Source organism: Danio rerio, chromosome 10 (genome assembly GCF_052040795.2).
Source record: "Danio rerio strain M-AB ecotype USA chromosome 10, GRCz13ab, whole genome shotgun sequence".
Lineage (NCBI taxonomy): Eukaryota > Metazoa > Chordata > Actinopteri > Cypriniformes > Danionidae > Danio > Danio rerio.
The window spans coordinates 33,996,182-34,020,173 of NC_141030.1; the positions used below are offsets into that span (position 1 = coordinate 33,996,182).

Here is a 23,992-nt window from a genome sequence, read left to right on the forward strand (position 1 = left end):
GTAATCATTTTTTAAAGTTTTTTTTTTGGCGCCAACTTCAGATGTCAATGTGATGTTGAGGTAGTTTACATGCATTTGAGACATTCAGTGTGAATTTGTAAATTGTAATTGAAGCTTTCAGATGAATAAAACATTTCTTATATTATAATGTTTTTTGTGTTATTTTTTGGTGGTTAAATGGCCATCAATGATTTTGATATCAAATCTCAAATAGCATTTTTCACACTTTCTTTTTAATGTCGTTACGGTGTCTGCTGGGTTAAATCTAGAGGTGCATTAAAGTGGAAAATAGTTATTTAGATTATTAAAATGTTCTTTACACCAGTGTTTCCCAACCCTGTTTCTGGAGGCACACCAACAGTATATACAGCTGAGGTCAGAATTATTAGCCACCCTATGATTTTTTTTTCTTTTTTGAATATTTCCCAAATTATATTTAACACAGCAAGGAAATTTTCACAGTATGTCTAATATAATAATTTTGTCATCTGGAGAAAGTCTTAATTGTTTTATTTCGACTTTATTAGCCCCTTTAAGATACCCTAACCTGTTAACCTAATTAAGTTATTTACTAAAAAATCACTTATTGTTTTTTTTTTCTCTCCGGAGTCTTCTGGGGAGTCTAAAAGTATTCAGGTACAAAGATTGATTAATCACAATGCAATTAATGATTTTCTTATTTTGTTTTGTATTGTTTCTAGTCAAAATATCAAAAAAGTATAATAAAACATTAAATCTTGTTTAGTTTTCACTGTCAGAAGAAATAAAAGTGAAAGCAAACTTATCTGCCAGTGGGATAAGTGAAATAACCATGTCTTTGCTTTGAAAAGTAGATATTTGGATTAGAAACCAAAAAAAAATTCAAATTCAATTTTTTTTTGCATAAATCATATAAATTCCATACAAATACAGTGAATAACTACATTTCTGTAGCTCCTGGTCAACTTTAAATCAGATTTAACATTGCATATCTTTGAGATGTATCTATTGGGAATGCACACATTGCGATATTGATGCTGACACGATTTATAGTGCAGTCCTAGTTTGAATAAAAGGCTAATGTAGCCTCATGTATTAGCTGTGATTAAATGAATTTAACCAGATAATTGTGAAAATTATAATATTAGAACCTGTAATTCCCACATGAGCACCAGTGCTCACATTTCCCACCAGCTTGGCCCACAACTTCCTCTTGTCTTTCGTTCTCTCTTCTTACTTCCATTTAGACACAAGTCAAGCCCAGCTTTCTTGATATTTATTTGTTTGGTTGGAGTGATGAAAAACCTGCTCACCCAAGTTGTTTCGATTAGGCTTTGCTCTTCACCCGCAGGCCTGTTTCACACTGAGTGCATAAGCAGTAAAGCAGCTCTTCAGAGTAACTGCAGATAGGTTCATGCTGTACCTTCACACTGACAGTGTTTCTGATACTAACAGAGCTGGGTATATATACAGAAAAACACACTCGTTTTTTAAGTGCTAACTTTAACATTTCCCTTGATAACTGACTGCATGATGGCCAGAAATGTTACGTCTGATTTATTATAATGGATATGTAGAGTCCAATAGTAGCTGATAAACTTTACAAAGAAAAAACAAACTATTTAAAGAGCCCCTATTATGGTTTTTTGAAAATTACATTTTAAATGACTGCAGTGGTTTAAATCTAAAAGTGCCCCATGTTTAAAACAATCAAATTTTTTACTGAAATAGTCGACTCAGAGTCAAATAAATTAATCGTGCTGGGTTTGAATCTTTAGCTTTAATGTGTCGACGTCAATACAATAGATTACTAAATATGAAATGCCTGATCCGGGAAAACGTGAACACACCTTTCCCTTCAGACACTAGTGGAGCTTGGGGGATCACGGCACTGATCATAACACGAAGATGACGAGATGACTTATAGAGATTCAGCTGTAGAGAATAAAGGCTTAACGTTAATTTCCAATATAATACCACTGTATAGCCAACCTTGTTCTCTGTTCCTGTCATTTTACTGATGATTGATAATCTTTATAATAACCTAGACTGCAACGCGGGATTTGTCGGCCGTTTGTTACTAAAGGAAAAATCAGGAGAGACTATTACGTATGGGACTTTGTCAGACTTTGACAAGGACTTTGTCAGTAACTGTTACAGTTTATATGGACAAGTTTCTTCTTCCTCCAGATCATAACATGTGAATGTAATTAAAATTGTTGCCTCGTTTTGTGTAGTTTTTAAAATATGTATTTAATAACTTGTACCTTGTAAGCGCTAGATGCAGCTTGTAATCACTTATCTGTTATATATTAGTGCTTGTACTGTATCTCTCAGGTTAAATCTGTATGAAATAATTATTGTTAGGAGTGGTCAGAGATCAATTTGGTAAATCCTTAATTTTGAGTTCTCAAAAGTCATGTGACATAAAAACCAATTGCAGTATAACACTATGAAACCATGACCCATTTGCTCATACATGACAGAAGGCATGTGGACAAAACACAAAATCTAAATCAAGTAATTTTAGCATGTCAAAGTTTTTATTTTATTTATGCATTACAAAAATATTTTCCTAACAACAAAATTTTGGCTAGTGAAAATGCAGAGTGGCTATTAACGTGGCTAGTAACTACTAGCCACTGTGGCTGGTGATTCAAAAAAGTTATTGTCAAGCCCTGTATATAGATAGATAGATAGATAGATAGATAGATAGATAAATAGATAGATAGATAGATAGATAGATAGATAGATAGATAGATAGATAGATAGATAGATAGATAGATAGATAGATAGATAGATAGATAGATAGATAGATAGATAGATATTTTGTATTGCTTTTACACACACACACACACACACACACACACACACACACACATTTTAATATTGATGTTTCTCTGTCAGGCATCTTCACAAAGCATTTTCTGCTGAGCTCAGCATATTTGCTGCTGCAGTGTCACGCTGTACATTCTGTAACCTGTTTATATGGATGCCGGAATAAATAAGCACAGCTTACGCATGCAGTGTGAAATAGACCTTTGGGCCAAACCATCTTCAACCAGCCATTTAGGCTTCAAAAGTGCTGAACATGAGGGCTTCCTTCTTCAGCTTCCAATCCTGATAGTCCGAGACGTCCTCTCTCCGAGAAGTGCAGAGCCTCTATATTCACTCTTTCAGTGTTCAGTGGAGGAAGCAGAGAGGAAGCAACGAGCAGCAGAATGAATAAATGGATTTTCCTTGACTCTGTCGGTGAAGAGGGCAGCCTGCTGCTGCATGGCACTGACACACCGCTGTGCACAAAGTGCTTTGGAGCCATGAGTTCTGTCCTTTTCCTTGAGCGCGCTGTGGGCGGCCCGCTGTACACAGAAGATGACCAACACCGCAAGAGTTTCAGGATTTATGAAAAACGGATGAGAGTTGTGGTTTCTATGCTCCACCATGACACGGAAGTTAAGATTGTTCTTTTTTGCTCTATCGTGACTTACATTTGAAGTCAGAATTATTAACCTCCTGAATTATTAGCCCCCTGTATATTTTCCCACAATTTCTGTTTAACAGATAGAACATTTTTTCAGCACATTTCTAAACATTCATAGTTTTAATAACTCATTTCTAGTAACTCATTTCTATTATCTTTGCCATGTTGGTAGTACATAATATTTTACTAGATATTTTTGAAGACACTATAGTATTCAGCTTAAAATAAATAATAAAATAAATAAATAAATAAGACTTTCTCCACAAGAAAAAAAATATAATGTAAAATACTGTGAAAATGTCCTTAAACATCATTTGGGAAGTGCTTAAAAAAGAAAATTCACAGGACTGTTTTTTTTTTTCTGTTTACCGTTTTACTGATTTTAATTTGTGATATCTCTTTTATTCTTACTCTGCTTTTTATTTTTATTTTTTTATTTTTATTTTTTTACTGTGCTTTGTTGTTTTTTACTTTCTTGTAAGCACTTTGGGTCTTAGAAAAGCACATTCTTAATAAAATGTTTTATTACTATTATTATAATTCTGACTTCAACTTTACATTTACTTTAGTGGTACTGAAATAAATAAAAAAATACTTGTACTTTATGAACTGACTGGATTGTTGGAAGGTGGGTGTTGCTAACAAACTTAAAGAAGATTAAGGAATTGATGAAGACAGAGACCTCATGCCTTGATAGCCCCTCTAAAAAGCATTCCATGTGACCAAAAGAGAAGAGAATTAGTTTTGAGATTATATAAGATTAATATATGTAATTAAAGAGTCTGAGGACAAATAAAAAAATAAACACTTTTTTTAAAATCATTTTTCAAAATCAAAATTGCACACATATGTTTATAACAAGCACTACTATATAGCTATGTTCAGCAAGTACATATATATAATAGTATATATTTATTTACCATTGGGTCATTTAAAGTTGGGTTGTCTCTTCACATCCTGATAGCAATCCTGATCAATATATCAAATCATATATATATATAAATATATATATTGGCACCTGCCTGCTAATGTATGTAATTGCATACCTCTGCGCACCCTGTTCACCAGAAAGAATTACATCATTGGCATGTTCATGGGTCAAACAGTGAATGGCAAGTACTGTAGGCAAACATCAGCAACCTTTGTTTTTATATAGTTTGGTAATTACTAATGCTACTATAAAGTGTTCTCTTGGGCAAATGTACTTGATGTATTGTAGTGATTTTGTTTATTGTACATTCATGCATTCAGGAGATGAGAGAGATGGCTTTTTCGTGATTTGGAAAGAGGATGGGATGTATGTTTTTAATGCTATCAGCCTAACAGCATTTTCCTAGATCTTTCTTTCTTTCTTTCTTTCTTTCTTTCTTTCTTTCTTTCTTTCTTTCTTTCTTTCTTTCTTTCTTTCTTTCTTTCTTTCTTTCTTTCTTTCTTTCTTTCTTTTCAGGTTGGCTATTTTTTTGTGTTGAGGGTGTTTGGCTCACTTCCACTTAAGCCTAATTATATAATTTAAGAAACAAAATTATCTAGGATACGTTTAAACTGTGCACATAATGATTTGTTAAATGCAATTAAGAGAGTTAAGAGAATAGCTTTAAATGGCCAAGCAGAAAATCCAATAGCTATGTCATTACTTGGTTTCTGTTTTGAGCATATGGTGTTTACATGAGGAGCTAGACACTTTTGATGAGGACAGAGTCGCTGAATACAGATGGAAGGCCTCAGATTGACAAGGCGTTTGATTTTAAATGTTGTTTTATTGCGTCATCTGCTGGTCACTGCTGGTAAATGCATGACTTTATTGTTCCTCAACTGATGGTCTCTGTACAGTACTGGCCAAATAAGATATGTACATATATACATCCTTTTCCCCTAACTCAGAGATACTGATGCTATATATGTTGATACAAATTTTCTATTGTTAACAAGTTAGATCAAATTTATTGTTACGCAAAATATATATTTGTTAATTAATTTAATTTAATTTAATTTAATTTAATTTAATTTAATTTAATTTAATGTAATTGTTATTATTAAAAATCCTATTGTCCACACATGTGAAAGTTTTTGGCCGCCCAAACATCACAAATACAAAACACAAACACAAACACAAAGCTTCCTACACCACAGATCACCAACACACAACCCTGGCTATGAAACCAAAGAATAACAAATGAACTACTTAATGATCATTTGTTCAATATAGTAATAGCAGACTGTATAAGAGATTTAAAAAAAAAAAAACATTTGTTTTTGCTGTCTACCAGAATGAAGCTTTTCAAATTCATAATAAAGAGGATGAGTCCTGAACTATCTCTGAGGCTTTCCATTTTCTCTATATAGTTCCACGAGCTGCTTCTGCGGGTCCAATATGATCTTACTTGCGGTGTTTACAATCTTTAAAAGTTTAAACTTCTAGCTTCAAGATTTCCATGCCAGCAAGAACTAATATAGGAGATAATACTTTCAACCAGACTGGTACAAACCTTCATCAGAATACCCTTGCTAACATTAAAACTATTTAATTTCCTTAAAAGAAAGAGTCTCTGTGTTGCCTTCTTATAGATGATAATAATAATAATAATAATAATAATAATAATAATAATTCCTTACATTTATATAGCAATTTTCTGGACACTCAAAAGTGCTTTACACATTTGGGAAATCTCCTCTTCCACCATCAGTGTGCAGCATCCACCTGGATGACATGACGGCAAGTATATTGCGCCAGACCACACACCACACACTAGCTGATTGGTGGAGAGAAGACAGAGTGATGAAGACAATTATGACATGGAATGGTTAGGAGGCCAGTAGGCAAATTCGGCCAGGATGCCTGGCTTAAACCCCTACTCTTTTCAAAGGACATCCTGGGATTTTAAATGACCACAGAGAGTCAGAACCTCGGTTTAACGTCTTATCTTAAAGACGGCCTCGAACTGTTGCCCCAGTCAGAGGTCAAAAGCACTCTGAAGCAGTATCTGTACATTGCTGCTTTTATCTTTCACCCTATCCTGACTGGTCTTCCAGTTCCTGCTGCTGAAAAACATCCCCACAGCATGATGCTGCCACCATGCTTTACTGTAGGGATGGTACTGGCTTGGTGATGAGCGGTGCCTGGTTTTCTCCAAATGTAACGCCTGGCATTCATTGCAAAGAGTTCAATTTTAGTCTCATCAGACCAGAGAATTTTGTTTCTTATGGTCTGAGAGTCCTTCAGATGCCTTTTGGCAAATTCCAGGCGGGGAGTGTCTACCGTCTGGCCAGTCTACCATACAGGCCTGACAGGTGGATTGCTGCACAGATGGTTGTAAAACTCCTGTAAAGTTCTGTATGTTTCTCCTCTCTCCACAGAAGAACGCTGAAGCTTAGACAGAGTGACCATCTGGTTATTAAGAACCTCTCTGACTAAGACCCTTCTCCCCTGATCACTCAGCTTAGATGGCTAGCCAGCTCTGGGAAGAGTCCTGGTGGTTCCAAACATCTTCCACTTAAAAATGATGGAGGCCCCTGTGCTCATTCACTGTAAAAAGTGCTACACTCACAAAGTTGGTTCTATCTACTTTAAATAATTGCAATCTAGTTAATTTTATTTGTTTTATACCAAAAAAATTAAATTTGCTTCCTCTTTACTTAAAATATATCAGTTTTTATATAACTGTATATTTTGAATAAAACTAATGCAATTTATTTGAGTAGATTTTTTTTACGTGGTTATTGTGTAGAATAAATGTTATAAAAGTGAGTTGACACAGACAATTTATTAGAGCTGCTGTCGATGTGGGCAGGTGTTCATAAAACGTGATTTTAATAGTTTGGCGTGACTCCTTTTTCATTGCCCGGGATTTAGCAGGCAGACGCAGCTTCTGCAATGGTCGACATTAACTGCTCCCAGCAGCGGATCTGATTAACACGGTAAGTTGCAAATTTAGCCGAATGATAATTGTAAAGTCATGCAAAACTGCTGTCTTCGCTAGGCAGGTGAGGTTTTAGCTTTGTAAATTGTACTGTAGCCTCAGGTATGTTAACAGTTAGACTGCTCTCACATGGAAAGCTAAGTTGGCTAACGCTAACCAACGCTAGTTTATGCTAACGATTAAAAGTGATATTATTGAATAAAAATAGTGAAAGTAGTTTTAAAACACTTAGTAGGTATAACTAACGTTGCAGAACCGATTAACAAGGTCACTGGTGGGCGGTCGGGGTGTGGGGGTTCAGTTTGCTAGCGCTAACTTAGCTAAAGTTAGCTCACCTAAGTTATAGCAGCACATTAAGGATGGATATTAAATGCAGAAACGTATGCAACAGTTAAGTAGTTTGTGTTTAACGTAAGAGAAAGTATAACTTAAAGTTTGTGTTTTAGAGATTTAGTCCATAAGTTTTTTAATGCTGCATAGTGAATAAATTACAGATTTACAATTTATTTTAACTTAAATTACATTTACTACTGATGTTTACAGAACCATTTAAATTGTATCCACCTCATTCTAAAATGCATGTTCTTGGTCTTTAGATACCAAAGTGATTTTGTTACCTGTGGATCTTCAAACTTCACATCCAGGTAAGAAAAACATTAGATACAACTACAGCTATAATTATTTGCAGGCAGGTAAAACATTGGTAAAATTGCAAACAATAGTGGGCTCCATAGAATTAACTTACATTTGATATCTGAAGATTTTTTTTATGTGTGCAACAGTAAAAACAGTATAAAAATATCCTAATGCAGTTTCTTATTATCTGTCAGTCTTTCAATAAAGCTAACTGATAACACTGAATCACTGAACTGTCATTTGCCAGTGACATTAAATTTGAAGAAAAAAAGTCAATTAAATGTAGCTTTAGCAAAAATTTAATGTAAACCTTAATGTAATGTGTAAAATGGCAATGTATTTATTTATTTATTTAATAAAATTTGTATTATGACGTGCAAAGTTTGGTGCAAAATGAAGATGACATTTAAATTATAGAACTTGTATTCTATAATTTTCATATAGCCATTTTCAAACAGTTTTAATATCTAAATTAAATACACATTCTTATGCTTTATAAGTTGCCAAAATAAACAAAAAATGTAATACCTAAATTTTAACAATTCTTTGATTGACAGGAAAACACAATGACATGCACTGTTACACTGAGTAAAATCACAGTTTTCTTTAAAATTTGATAACTAAAAACACCTGGAATAATGTAATTACACAACCTCTATAACCTTTTTTTATTTTTTAAATAGAAGTTAGGTAATTTTAACTAAGGTAATTTTTAACTGATAAACTAAGGTGTTTCATCCATGCATCATTCTCACTGGACTTTTGTAACTTCACTTGTAGTTATTTCCTATTCAGTATTTAGCTATTTAATGTTGTTTGGTAGCAACCACCTGAACTCCTGTTTCTTTTTGTCTCTACCAATAGAGTTGTGAGGAATCAGAGGTGCATGCGGCTGCCCACGGGAAAAATTTGCCATCAGCCCAACACAGTTTGGATTATCATAGGACTGTCAGAGGTTTGCCAAACCTGTCAAATGCATGATGGCTCCTGTTTGGACTTACCGATGTCCTCGACTTCAAGTATCCATCAAAACTGTATACATTTGAGATATATTAGAGACTCTTTGTGGGACTGGACATTATGCATCCTAAATCTTTATCAAAATATGCAAATCTCCTCACTGAGTTGCCTTGGATGATTTCTCAATAGGATCTGGTATTATTAATGTTTTTATTTATGTATTGTGTATGTGTAGCCACATTAATGGCCTATTTTGTAGTCACTATTAAAAGGAACATCGATTGATATTGAATACATGTTATGGTCTTTAATCTATCTTCCCATTCTTATTTAATTGTTATTGACAGGAAAGTCTGTTTATCTGTGTTTACTAGTGTATATTGTGCTTACAATATAGAAACGAAGATTTATTTTCTGAGGTTACAGCCAGAAGTCAATTAAATTAGTTTTAAATGACATATGCATGGTTAATTTTATTTAGATCATTAAGTTCATAATACTTAATTAAAATGAGTACAGTCAACATATAGCAATGTATAAGTAAGTTAAGTTTAACAAAAAAAGTAAGTTTATCTGATTTGAGTAATTTTAGAAATATTAGTTGGCTCAACTTAATTTTATTGCATTTGTTTTAAGCAATGTTTTAGTGTTTAAAATACTTAAAAAAGGCTGGAAGTTGAATCAACCTAAAACGTCCGATGCAACCACTTGCCTCACTTTTTATAAGTTAGATCTAAGTAACATTTTTTACAGTGTTGGATCTTTCAGAGCAGCAGACATTTTTCTATAACCTTCCCCAGCCTTGTGCCTCGAGACAATCCTGTCTCGGAGGTCTACAGACAATTCCTTTGTCTTCATGCTTGATTTGTGCTTTGACATGCACTGTCAACCCTTGGACCTTTTATAGACAGGTGCCTTTTCAAATCATGTTCAATCAACTAAATTTACCACAGGTGAACTTTCTAACTACTCTCTAACTCTCTAATTAAGCTGCTGAAACATCTTAAGAATGATCGGTGGAAACAGAATGTACCTGAGCTCAATATAGAGTTTCACGGCTAAGGCTATGAATATTTATGTACATGTGATTTTTCATCTTTTTTATTTTTAATAAATTTGCAGCAAATTCTATTTTTTTTACACACACACATTATGTGGTATTGTGTTTAGAATTTTGAGGAAATAAATTAATTTAATGCATTTTGGAATAATCCTGTAACTGTAATATGGAAAAATAAAGCGCTGTGAATACTTTTCGGATGCTCTGTATTCATGCTATAGATTAATTCTAATTAGTACATCTTTAAATATGCTATTTTGCAATTTTTATGTAATAATTGGTGTCCCCTTATTGATACTATAATAATGGTTATTTAATATTTTAATGCTTGATTACTTTTGAGACACTAGACTAGAGTAATGAAGTTTACATTTCAGAATTATACTCAAAAACAGTTCTTTTAAATTGTAATAAAAGGTCACTTTTTTCTCATCAAAAACTTTGTTTAAAACTCCAGACTCATGATTTTGAACTACAAAAATAGCAAAAATACATATACAATAAAAGCACATTAAACATCAGTCGATGCATAGCATAAATGACTAGCTACAACATCATACATGACTTTATTTGTTATGAAGTGCCCTAGGAAGGCAGCATATTTTTCTTGTCGTCCCTGGAGAGTTTTGGCCCACTCATATTTGGCATCCGAAAGATCCAATCCATTATGTCACATCGGCCTGTGTATTGAGAAAACACAACACGCTGGCCAATATTTTAGCTATTAGCATAGATATAGCCTTCAGGGACGCGACCAGATCAGATACAGTGTTGCAATTTATTTGAAGCGAAATAAACGGCGCTGCTGCTGAAATTGAGCCGAGAAAGAATGACTACATTTAAAAGCTGCAACATCGGGCTGTGTTACTGTACACAAAAATGACCTTTACAGAACAGGACTATAGTGTACGGCTCGTAAAATATCCCTTAGATAAAAATCCACTTTATTTTCTCGTCTTCTCATTCGGGGACATTTCAATTTGCACTTGGTGATCAAGAGTTATGTAATGACATACATCACAGTCGCTTATAGATCTGTCGGACTGAATTCACACAGAATGACTCAGTGTCGAGGTCTTACAAACTTACAAAGTCAGAGATTTCAGATCAGAGTTTTGCAGATTATTATTACCGTTAATGACATCTTTTGTTATTGTTATCACATTAATGTTTACAGTAGTAAAAATACAAGTGTATTACTTGGTTATTTATTCATGTGAATCAATATATTAATTATTAATTGATGATGTGGTGGTTGTTGTGCTGTCACAATTAAAAAAAAAAAGTATTAATGTTGTTGTTTTTGTTGTTGATGTTGTTGTTGTAATAATAATAATAATAATAATAATAATAATAATAATAATAATAATAATAATAATAATTATTATTATTTTAATATTTTATTTTCTATTATTATTATTATTATTATTATTATTATTAATGTTTATGAATTAAGTATTACTATTGTTGCTGTTATTTTAAATGATTATTGTTATTGTTTCATTATTATTGTTATTATTATTATTATTATTATTATTATTAATAATAATAATAATAATAATAATAATAATAATAATAATTAATATTTGTGCAAGTGAATATTACTATTGTTGTTATTATTTAGTTGTTTTTAAAAATAAAATATAATATAAAAATGCTTTTTGTTTCTTATTCTAAAAATACTATTACCATTATTTTAATCATTTATGGTACTTTATAAACTTGTGTTGTCGTCTTTATTATTATTATTCCATTATTATTATTATTATTATTATTATTATTATTATTAGTAGTAGTAGTAGTAGTAGTAGTAGTAGTCTTTGCTATTATTATTATTATTATTATTATTATTATTATTATTATTATTATTATTAATATTAAACATATTTATTTCATTGCTGTTTTTTAATATTAAAATAACATTAATGATGATGATGATGATGATGATGAAAAATTGTTAACAGTAATTTATAATAATTGTATATTTTAGATTTTTCTAACTGCTACTTCAACTACTGTAATTGTGCAATCAACAACAACAAGAACAACAACACTGTTTATTGTGGTCTTCTACCGAAGTATGAAATATAGCAGCTTCGTTTACAAAAGAAGAAAACAAGACTAACTGTCACGTAAGCATCCTTGAGAGCTTCTTTGTGAATGTGTATGACATTCGTCTTTAAATTGTTGAGGTTAGGATTATACACAATGGCTCCTCATGAGTCACACTTTATTGTAACAGTAAGCAGAGACTGTTTTCTGTCCCACTTAAACCTGAGAGAGCAAAGCTGCTTATCTAGCAAAAAAAAAAAAGTATACACAATAATATGCAGGGAATAACTTGAATGGATTTAAGAAGGTAAAGCCAAGGCAAAGATATTATATTAAAATGTGTCTCCAAGCATTTCAAATGATTTAGCATACTGAATTTACTGCAGACATGCTCTTCGTAATGTAATTTCTCATAGTGCAGGATTGGAATACATTTGGAGAAGTATGCATGCGAAAAACAATATAACTCTCTGATTAATTTCATCTCATGGTTAGTGATGGCATTACCAGTTTTCATCATGTAACATCAAAATAAGTGCAGAGGGGGTGAAAAAAAAGAGAAATGTCTTTATGTATTCAGAAAACTTGTAAAAGTGGGACTACTTTTCTAGCTAGTGTTATGTTAGCATGTGTTGTGGGAATGTTAGGTTACAAAAGTAAAAATATAGCTAGTAGCTAGCTCTCTGCAACTTTCACATGGTCTAGCTATAGGTTGCTGTCTGAAGTGGTATTAGTGAGGCTCAACCTTCAGGCTTTGTGGGTCCAAACGCCCCAGTATAGTGAAAAGGACTCGATACTGCTCAGTGAGCACCGTTTTACAGATGATACGTTAAACTGAGGTTCTGATTCTGTGTGGTCATTAAAAATCCCAGTATGTCCTTCAAACCAGAGTAGGGATTTAATCTCAACATCCTCGCCAAATTTGCCTACTGACTTCTGTCCATCATGGTCTCCTAACCATCCCCACATCATAATTTGCTCCATCATGCTGTCCCTTCTCCACCAATCAGCAGGTGTGTGGTGTGTGTGGTCTGGCGCAATATGGCTGCCATCGCATCACCCAGGTTGATGCTGCACACTGATGGTGAATAAAAGCGCTTCGAGTGTCCAGAAAAGCTCTCTATAAACATAAAGTATTATTAAATACATTTTCAACATGAGAAAAATTTCACAGAAACTGTACTTGTTTTTTCTTTTCTTTTGTAAAATCCATTTGTTTGCATTCATATAATTTGTTTTTTAAACGATTGTGCTTAATAGTGGATGTCATGCCAAAAATTAATGTTCATTGCCTATTTTGTCATCTGGAGTATATTACTGTTTCCACTGGTCTGTTAAAAAGATAACTCCACCCTTAATGTCACACCATTGGCTGAAAATGCCATACAGAATAGTGTTGCTTGATTCATTGCCTACTACACTGCCACCCAGTGTATATTATATTATATTATATTATATTATATTATATTATATTATATTATATTATATTATATTATATTATATTATATTATATTATATTATATTATATTATATTATATTTTTATTGGTCTGTTAAAAAGATAACTCCACCCCCAATGTCACATCATTGGCTGAACCATTGTTGCTGTTGCCGATGGGTTGTCCAAACAAACAGACTTTTCTGACAGTAAAGACAATATTGAACACAATTTTACCCCATTGAAAGGATTTATACTATAATGGCTAACTTACAGCTACATTACATTTAGTCACTTACCAGTGCAACTTATAACTTTATTGTTAACAATGTACTGTAAAATCTCCAGTAATTTACTGGCGGCAGTTCACCAGTAGTTTACTGTTAATCAATTACAGCAAAGGATACTGTATTTACATTTACAGCACCATTTATTTTGCTGTATGTGTATGCAATATTGTCTATCTTTGCTGTAAAATATACAGTGATTTTCACAATGCAAGTTTGAAATACTGTAACATACTGCATACGAGTCCTACAGAAAAATTCTCTACAAACAAAACAGAGAGTTTTAAGAGGGTATTTTGGCACGAGAATTACTTCAAAAGGTATAGTTCATCCACCGTCAAACAAAAATGTAAATTCTGTCATCGTTTTCTCACTCTTAAGGTGTTTTGGTACTTTCTTTCACATGAAACACAAAAAACAATCATTTTAGGAAAGTGTCTATATTTTGTCATCTGATAAAATGCCATTCAGAATGTTATTACTTGTTTTTATTGCCTGCCGCACTGCCATCCAGTGTATATTAAATTATATTTTCATTGGTCCATAAAAAGGTAACTACATCCTCAAAAACATCATTGGCTGAACCATTGTTGCCGATGGATTGTTTAGACAGATGCATAGAGACACAGTTTTACACTACTGAGAGTATATATACTATCAATGGCTTAGCTGTCTCCACATAAAACAATCTTTACAAACAGTAAGTTGGCACTAACAGTTATTTTTATTTTCTAAACTGCCATCACAAGTCTATTATTGTTTCCATTGGTTAGTTAAAATTATAGCCCCACCCCCAAACTCACATTATTGACTGAACCAATTTTGCATAGGCATTTGAAATGAACTATAAGTTCTGACAGCTACATTTTTTTTTTTTATAGTCGTCTCTACATTTATAGAAAGTAATTTTAGAATTAAAGTTAAATATTAATTTAAAGTGATTAAAACAAACAAGCAAACAAACAGAAACAAATATGAAAAATCTGCTATCATAGGCCTTCATTTCTTTTTCTTTCTGTAGAATACAAAATTTATTTTGAAAAAATGACTATGTATTTGTATAATTTTATGTAATTTTCTATAACTCTGGCGAGACTCTGAAGTATGAATCTGATGGACGCTCTGCTGTCCCATGATGCCATGCGAGAGACTTCATGAACCAGAGTGAAGCGAAGCAACTGATGTGGATAGGTCACATGATAATGTCCAAGCATTCATTCTACTCACATTCATACAATATAGAACATACTTATCTAAACATTGTGTGGTAAATTTAAATTCAAATGTACTACTTACTCGATTTCGGACACAGCCTAACAGCTTCCATTGGTCAATTAAAATGATAAGTCCATCCCAAAACTCACAGCATTAACAGAACCACTACTGCTGTTACTGAGGCGTTCTTCAAACAAACAGACAAACAAACAAGTTCTACCAGCACCACAGAGACAAAATTTTACACTATTAAGGGCATATAGTTGTCTCTGCATACTAAACAGTCTTTATAGAAAGTATCTTAGCACTAAAAATGACACACTTAACCTTTAAAGGTCACCCAAAATGCCCCAAAAATTAAATTTTTGTCATTGTTTACTGGCCCTATTTTCATTCCAAAAAGAAGCCATTTTAATGACGTTTTATCAGAATAGATTTGTAGATTTTCCTTGTGATACAGAAAGTAGCAGTTCCAGAAATCGGTACTAGTATCAGATTCCTCAGTTTTAAAACCTTTGACCTTTTGTGCAGCCAAACTAAACAACAATGCTCATTAGCATTAGCATTTCCAACTTGAGCAAAAAGGGAACATCTCCAAACTGATCCCAGGGCCCTCATCTCCTCTGAGGTCATCTGTATTTGGACAGTGTGCAGAGTTGAAACTATTGCTTGATTTTTAAAAAACCAGTGTCGGAGCAAATTAAATAAAATTCATGGCGCTTTTGCAAATGGGCTGTTGTATCTAAGCAACAGCATTGGTATGCGCTGTTCAGTGAAGGTTGAGGCTAAGGTTAATGGTGCGGTATAGACTTTCCCTGTGTGTCTGCCGTTATCAGCTCTGTGTGCTAAAAGTCAACCGGAACTTGGAGGTTTAATGGGAATTCTTGCTCTTCTTCCTTCCCTTAATGACACATGCATCATTCTGTCACAGGATCAATGCAAATATGTATATGCCCTTTAGAGGTGAGAAAGAAAGTCAGATGGAGAGAAAAGGACGAATTAGGAAGTGGAGTTTTTAAGGGCTTGTAAGGGAATTGATTATTTGAAGTAAAGTTGAAAACTGTGGTGTGATAGGAAATGCTGCTATTGTAAGAAACTCTGTGCAACTTGGATCAAAGTAATGGCAAAGAAAACACAAAAGGTGATGTATGTCAGCAGCCCTTTTCTTTGTGCACAGTACTTAAAGTCTGCACAAACGTAGAGGTTTGCTGAGACTTTTTTCCCAGAATGTTGATGTACTTCCAACTGAAACTGTATATTGAGGTGCGTAGTTTTTTCGCACATCATTCCCTCATAGCAAACTAAAGGTAAAAGGGAGTTTTAATATACAGTTTCTGTGGAAGCCCTCAGGTTGGTGTAAACAGAAGGAGCGCCACTCCAAATGTGGAGGCAAATGGTCAGATTTTTATTAAAGATTATCAAAGCATTTTTTTTATTTGCAGATTGACTTGCATGGATTATTTGCAGATTGACTTGCATGGATTAAACTATTCACCTTAACTTGTTAAGGCTCAATGTGTTTTTTTATATGCATTTTTTTCTCTTTGCTATCTGGGCTTATTGGGATCTAATTAGAATAAAAAACATCAGATCAAAAGTATCATGTTTTGATATGATGTACTTTTAGAAAAAAAAATGTCCATATATGTGGACTCGTGGTCCGAATTTACATAAAACACCTTTTCCTGACTGTTTTATTGCATATATAACATAGGACATTTTTGAACATGTTTTGACTATGAGAGAGTAAAAACTTTTTTTTTTTTTCTCATTTTGGACAGTTACAAATAGTGTTTCGGACATTTCATATGCTGCACAACAGTTGCAGGATGACACTGTATGTCTGTAACAAAATATAAAACATTCAAAGTATTTTAAATAGCCACTTAAGAGCTAAAATGTGCTGTCCATGTATGTAGCCACTAAGTCCCCTCTTTCGGTTCAAGTCTTCCTCCAATTTTTTTCTAAAAATGCTCCGAGATGGGTGTGCAAAGAGCAGGGCGAAAAGAGGGGAGAGAACAATCGTTGTCTGTTGGCACAAAATGAGACACAAACCATGAGGAGACACATGATTTTATAGTTTACAAATTTAAAATGCAAAGAAGTAAACATTAAGTAATGTAATGCCCTGCTACATTTGTTATTTGTAATTTCATTTACACATAACCGCAATATGATATATCATCATAATGACAATTGTGTATATATGAACACTATAAATGAAGAGGATTTCTCTCCTCCTCAATCCCCCGGTCTGAATGCAGACACAGTGGATAGCAGTGCAGCAGGTCTCTTGTCCTGTATATTCCAACCATTAACCTTGCAGGTAATCTGGAGGATTTTAAAAATAGGCAAAAACAGCAGCACAGATATAGGCCATGTGTCTGAATGGTAACGAACTCAACTGATAAAAGACAAAGTTCGCCATTCTCCAATTCTCGTACAGGTCTCCCAACCAAAATGCTTGCTGCAAACCAACAGCTTTGCTTTATCGACCCTGACAGCATCGCGGGAAAAACATGCAACGAACCACATCATGGAAACAGTTTATTAAAAGAGAAGCCATGCAGGCAATGGTCAAAGTCATAGCATAAAGGTTATCCAAAATACAAAGTCAAAAAACACAAGTAAAAGTTCAGGCTTGAAGGCAAATCAAACACAGTAAACTAACAAAAGATCAAAAAACACGAGAAGACTAGTCAAGGGCAACGGCTTTGTAATGTTTGTGGAAAAACAAGACTCAGCAAAATGTGTGTGTAAGAGGTGTATATAAAGTCCATGTAATCAGTCCATGATGAGTTACCAGCTGTGTATGTGTAATCAGGGGGAATCAGGAACTAGTGTGTGTGTGAAATGCATGATGGTACTTGCAGTCCAGTTTAGTGACAGATGTGTAGTTCTCCAGTGATCCACAAGGATTATATTGCCGGTGATCATGATAGAAGTAGTTTTTCCTGTTTATTGTTTTTATTTTTCTGTTGGATTAACAAATGCTTTTAGCAAAAGTAAGTGTATACTGTAAATATAAACTAACTTAGTAAAATAAATTATCTTTATTACTTATTAAAACATTATCAATAATATATAAATAATAATAAGTACAATAATAATAATAATAATAATAATAATAATAATTTATTTTATTATTAGAATTTCTACTAGTAGTAATACTATTATATATAATAAATTATAATATAATAATTAATATGAAATAATAAGCATATTATATCATGTCTTTAATTATAGTTTTAAATTGATTTACAGACTTAACTACAGACTTTTGGCTCTCTCATTTTTACTAGGCTGATGAGAACAGTTTAGTTTTGTAAATGTGCATAAAAAAATAATAATATCATGATTTAAAAGTCATTTATTATGTATTGCAGGATGTACATAAAGGTCAGAAGGAATTATTAAATGCATAAATATTATCAGTAATATTTATATTCATATATACATATGCAGCAGCAGAGTATTCTTTATTGTATTTTGTTGTTGTTGTTTTTTACAGATTTTTATTTATTTATTGATTTATTTTTTATTATTGACCGCCTAATCTGTTTCCTCTGACATTTGTATTACAAAAGAAAAACAAATGTCCAGTGTGTTTGATGTCCAGGGTTATTTATAATTGATCTGTTATTGATCTACACGTTCTGTCTGACCTTTATGATGGATGATAAGTTCAAAAAGGCTTGTGATGATAGTGTCTGACAAACCTGACACAGACAAAACAAAGCGGAGACACGAAGAGAGAAACTGGGAAACTAATGATGACCATTGATCACCAGCAGTAACATCAGCTCTGACACCTGCCATGAGCACAGGCCACAGGATAGATGGACCATTGAGGCAAAAACACGATAAGCAAAAAGCCACAAAAAAAAACAGCACTCATTGCTTGAGTTGCAAGAGCCCGAACCAGTGCTCTATGGTGTATTTCATTAATCTCTTCATGCAAAACTTACACAGTTGGATTTCAGAGTGATAATAAAAAGAGTAATTATCCGCAAACTGATGTAACAGCTCCACATTTATTCAGCAAATACCTCTCAGGTCTCCACCGAGGCGGAAACAGCACTTGTTGAGTGAAATCTGGAGCAATAACATCGGTCTAGATGTTTAATTTCGAGATCAGTGAATTTCAGCAGCGCCGCTTGTTGCGTGTGCATGTTTCTGTTTTTTTTTTCTTCAGCATCATTGGCGCTGGTTATTTTATTGTCATCATTAAAGAAACTCTCCACCATTGGGCAGAAATAGATTTATTTTTGCAACTCCCCTATAGTTTTAGCATTTTTGAACCCATTTAGCAGATTTGAAGAGAGCACTTTTAGCCTAGCGTAGCATAAATAATTGAATCAGATTAGACCATAACATACCTGTCAACCCTCCAATTTTTCACGGGATTCTCCCGTATTTTACCATTTTATCCCGATATCATCCCGTAAAAGTATTTTCCCATATTTCTCCCATTTTTTCCATCTTTCTATGAAAGAGAATAAGAGAATAAACATTGAAGAGCCGATCTCTCTATATGCAACCCATACAACGAACCACCAGCGGATGCCGCTTGCTCGGCATGAAAACACTTGGCAGGGTTCCCTTCCTTTTCTTTACAGGCACTGTTGCCCCTCCTATGCAGTCCTCAAAACAGTTATTTCATGTAGCGGTGCTTGACTGCCTGACTTGCACAGTGATAAATAGACTCTGATTCCCAGACAGAATTTGTACATGAGATTTGAAGCGGAACGAAAGTTGACACTGTGGCCTTTTAGTGTGTGTTTGAAAAGAAATTTACAAAATAATAATAATAATAATAATAATAATAATAATAATAACATGTCGATCTTGGTGCTTTTTTTTTTTTAAACACAACAAATTTAATCCTAAATGAGCATTAACAGTTAGGAAAGCAATTGAATGCTGTCATTATAGATGTGTGCAGTTTTAAAGTGACACCTCTGTTATTTAATGTAATCAAATGAAAAATCTAAATGAGAGATTAATGTGTTACTCTTTAATTAGAATGTTTAAATTACACAATGAAGAAAAGGTTAATGAGATTTGATAACTTAATTCATTTTTTTATTATAGCTGTTAATTTTAATAGGCTAAACTGTTGCTAACTTATTTGCAGCTTTTTTCTAATGTATACTGTTTATTTTATCCTTTGTAAATAATCATAATATTTAAAAAAAACATTGGATTTTCACATCTCAATGTTGACAGGTTTGTCGTTAGCAACAAAACAAATCATCTGTATTTACATTGTGTAATAAGATCAACAGAAAAGTTGTACATACACCAAACTTTACAGTTTTGGTAATATTTGCATGTTGAAGGATTTTACAGTGAGATTTGTTCACACATAATTTACCTGATTATATACAACATTGTAAAATACAAAAAAGTGTGAAAATACAAACAGTTGAAGTCAGATTTATTAGCCCCCTTGTTGATTTTTTCCCCAATTTCTGTTTAATGGAGAGAAGATTTTGTCAACACATTTATAAACATAATAGTTTTAATAACTCATTTCTAATAACTGATTTATTTTATCTTTGTCATGATGACAGTAAATAATATTTTACCAGATATTTTTTAAGACACTTCTGTACAGCTTAAAGTGACATTTAAAGGCTTAACTGCGTTAATTAGCTTAACTAGCCAGGTTAGTTATTGCATAATGATGTTTTGTTCTGTACACTATCAATAACTGCTTTTACTGTAGTTGAAATAAAACAAATAAGGAAAAATATCAGACATACTGTGAAAATTTCCATGCTCTGTTAAACATCAATTGGGAAATAATTAAAAAAAGAAACTAAAATTTAAAGGGGGGCTAAAAAAATTCTGACCTCAACTGTGTATTTATTTCCTGCTGATAGCAGTTTTTTATGAATCATGGATTGAAAAAAGCAATCCCCATAATCTTAGATTTTCATATGTCAAAATAAAAAAATAAAAAACAATGCGAGTTTGCATGTTCTCCCCGTGTTGGCGTGGGTTTCCTCCAGGTACTCCGGTTTTCCCCCACAAGTCCAAAGATATGTGCTATAGGTGAACTGAGAAAACTAAATTGTCTGTAGTGTATGTGTGTGAATGAGTGTGTATGTATGTTTCCAGTACTGGGTTGCAACTGGAAAGGCATCCACTGTCTAAAACATATGCTGGATAAGTTGCTGTTCATTCCACTGTGGTGACCCCTGATGAATAAAGGTACAAGGCCTAATGAAAATAAATGAATGAAAATAAACAATGCTAATAAATGAACCAACAATTTTGAACCTGACTTCCAATGTGCTGATTTTTTGCTTGAAATGGATGCAAATTAGCCATTTTTTATGAGACAATGCCTCATTTACATATTTAAATATCCTAGAAAACTTTAGGTGCAAAAAAAGTTTAAAAAGTTTAGATGCAAATGCTGTCTGAAAGTTTCCTCTTAAATGAGCATTTTTATCAGGCTCTTGTGTGTATATTCAGTAATATCACTTTTATGGCAAAGAATAAGTCCTTTTCCTGGTCTTTAAAGTGAAATAACTAAACATAAACAAGGGAGGCTGAGAAAAATGTTTATTTTCAATGGAAATTTTAGAACAAGTCCACAACTTTTCCAGCAATTTGTACAACAAACTGTGAAGCATCAGACAGCTGGAGAGACAGACAGAATGTCAGACAGACAGGCCCAATGTTTTCTCAGTATTAGTCTGTATTAACAGGCAGAATACATGACATTTTGTCCGTGGGGTTCAGTGGATTGAAACTATGAGAATTTATCAGCATTCGGCGGCTGACAGATGCCTGGTGTCAAAACATTGCTTTCGTTCATTGCTTCCTGAAACGTGACGCCTTTTCAACTAACAGTTTATTATTGTAAGGTTCAGTGTTATAGTGAGGGGCAAGACAAGTTGACATGTTTTAAGAAGCAAGAATTCATAGACTTTCGACAGCAGGAAGCTGATTTTGTTCAGTCTGTTCATTTTTATATGGAGGCTACCACAGAGGTGGAAAACCTTATTTATGTAAAAATGTGTGTGTGTGTGTGCGTGTGTGTGTGTGTGTGTGTGTGTGTGTGTGTGTGTGTGTGTGTGTGTGTGTGTGTGTGTGTGAGTGTGTGTGAGTGTGTGTGTGTGTGTGTGTGTGTGTGTGTGTGTGTGTGTGTGTGTTTGTGTGTGTGTGTGTGTGTGTGTGTGTGAGTGTGTGTGTTTAGGGTCATTAAAATTGAAAGTTATAATTTGAATATCAAATAATACATCTTTAGGCATATGATAATGAGATACATTATGTACATAAAACACACACACAAATTTATAATTATTTGATATGTGTATTTCTTTTGTAATTAATAGGAATATTTTAAACTTGTTAAGATAATAAACTCATGCATATCTTTATTTTTTTTGTCACTGTTAGTGTACTCAGTTTCCATAAAAAAATTATTTCCCTTCACTTACAGTCAATTTTGTTGCAGTACAGTCATTTTGTATCTTCCTGTGCCAAACTAACACTCATTTTGGTGGCATTTTTGTTTGCAAACATGCTGGTATAACGAGAATAATTGGCTTTTGGCCTCGTGTCGTCCTGTCCTGAATCTCAATAAATCGTCTGTAAAAAAATTCTGCCTATTCCTATTTGAAAATGCCAGGCTTTTGGATCCAAAAGTAATTGAATAGGTTAATAGAATGGACAGTGTGCAACCAACGGCCCAATCTTTTCCCCACTTTTGCTATTAATTGAGCCATCCTAGGTTTTGTGCTGCGGGCGCCGTCGTGGTGTCGGGCTGTTGGAGGGTTCACTGAAGGACTGGCAGATTGAATACGTGCGAGTCAATGTAATCAGCAGGAGCTCATAGGTGAGTGTGTATGATTCTACGGCGAGTAGCTTAATAAGAGCTCGTTATCGTCTCACCGCAGGACCGATAACAGCTCCACGGGGACATGCTAATTAAAAGTGAGCTTTTCTAAGGATGAATTGGACCATGGCTGAACTATCACCAAAGTTCAGCCTAGAAACAATGTGTGGGGAACTCTCATTATACGCTCTTTGTCTTGTCCTTTTGTCCATTCTGAACTTTTCACCATCGCCAATTTGCTACATGAATGTGCAGTAAAGGACGTTGTCTGAAATAGCTTCTTGTATTTTCTTTGGGAAGCGGTCAAATTGAATTTTCAATGACCGCTGCTGGTTTTTACAGTGTGTGAGCGTTGTGTGTGTCTTCTCACACTTGGTGGCAGTAGAGACTCACAGCAGAAGAGAAACATCTCCCTTTTAAACCTGTTTACATTTTATTCCCCTTCTTCATCCAGGGATTACGCTAAAATTGTGTGGTTTTTCATGATGGATTAGCAGCAGAAAAAAGGTGTTTCTATTCTTCAGAGCAGATTGTTTGTGGTTAATCAGGTCTGACAATGTTGTTTGTATTGTCCCTACCCTCAAAACATAACCAGTGGTCACCAACAATACTTTGTTATTGATCACAAAATTTGAACTCCCTCTTGGTTAGGAAGGACTTAAAAAGCAATTAACATCAACGGCAGAATTCATAAATGATGTTCACCATGTGCTCTGTGTGGAGGATTTGATCCATGCTGTCAGTCATTAAAGGCCCCAAACCTGCTGGCAACCTCGGATATCAAAGCCCCATGGCTTCAGATTCACAGGTGCTTTTAAAAAAGATTAAGAGAATCAGATAAGTCAGCTGACATGTAGCATACTAACCTCCGTAGGTTTGTATGGCAAGCTGTTTCAGCTTAAACTGTCCCCAGTGTTATTTCTCATAATTGCATTTTTTTTTTCTTTTTACTAGTACACTCTTAAAATAAAGATCCTTTTTGGCATCATTGACAATTACACAGATTAACAATTACAGATCTACAACTGAACTTGCTAGAGAGATGTCTGCAGCTGAATTCTTATTTACATCTCCATTAACTTCCATTCAATTGCAGTTGCAGATTTCTACAATA

General features: G+C 33.7%; 1 protein-coding gene and 1 long non-coding RNA gene across 7 annotated transcripts in view; both read left to right on the forward strand.

Annotated features, from left to right (window-relative positions):
• Positions 1-23,992, forward strand: part of ntm (neurotrimin) — a 628,604-nt gene that overhangs the window by 300,467 nt on the left and 304,145 nt on the right.
• LOC147842124 (uncharacterized) lies at positions 7,302-9,265 on the forward strand. The gene is made up of 3 exons (XR_015501262.2): positions 7,302-7,375; positions 7,974-8,021; positions 8,878-9,265. It is a non-coding gene; the product is annotated as an uncharacterized LOC147842124 (long non-coding RNA).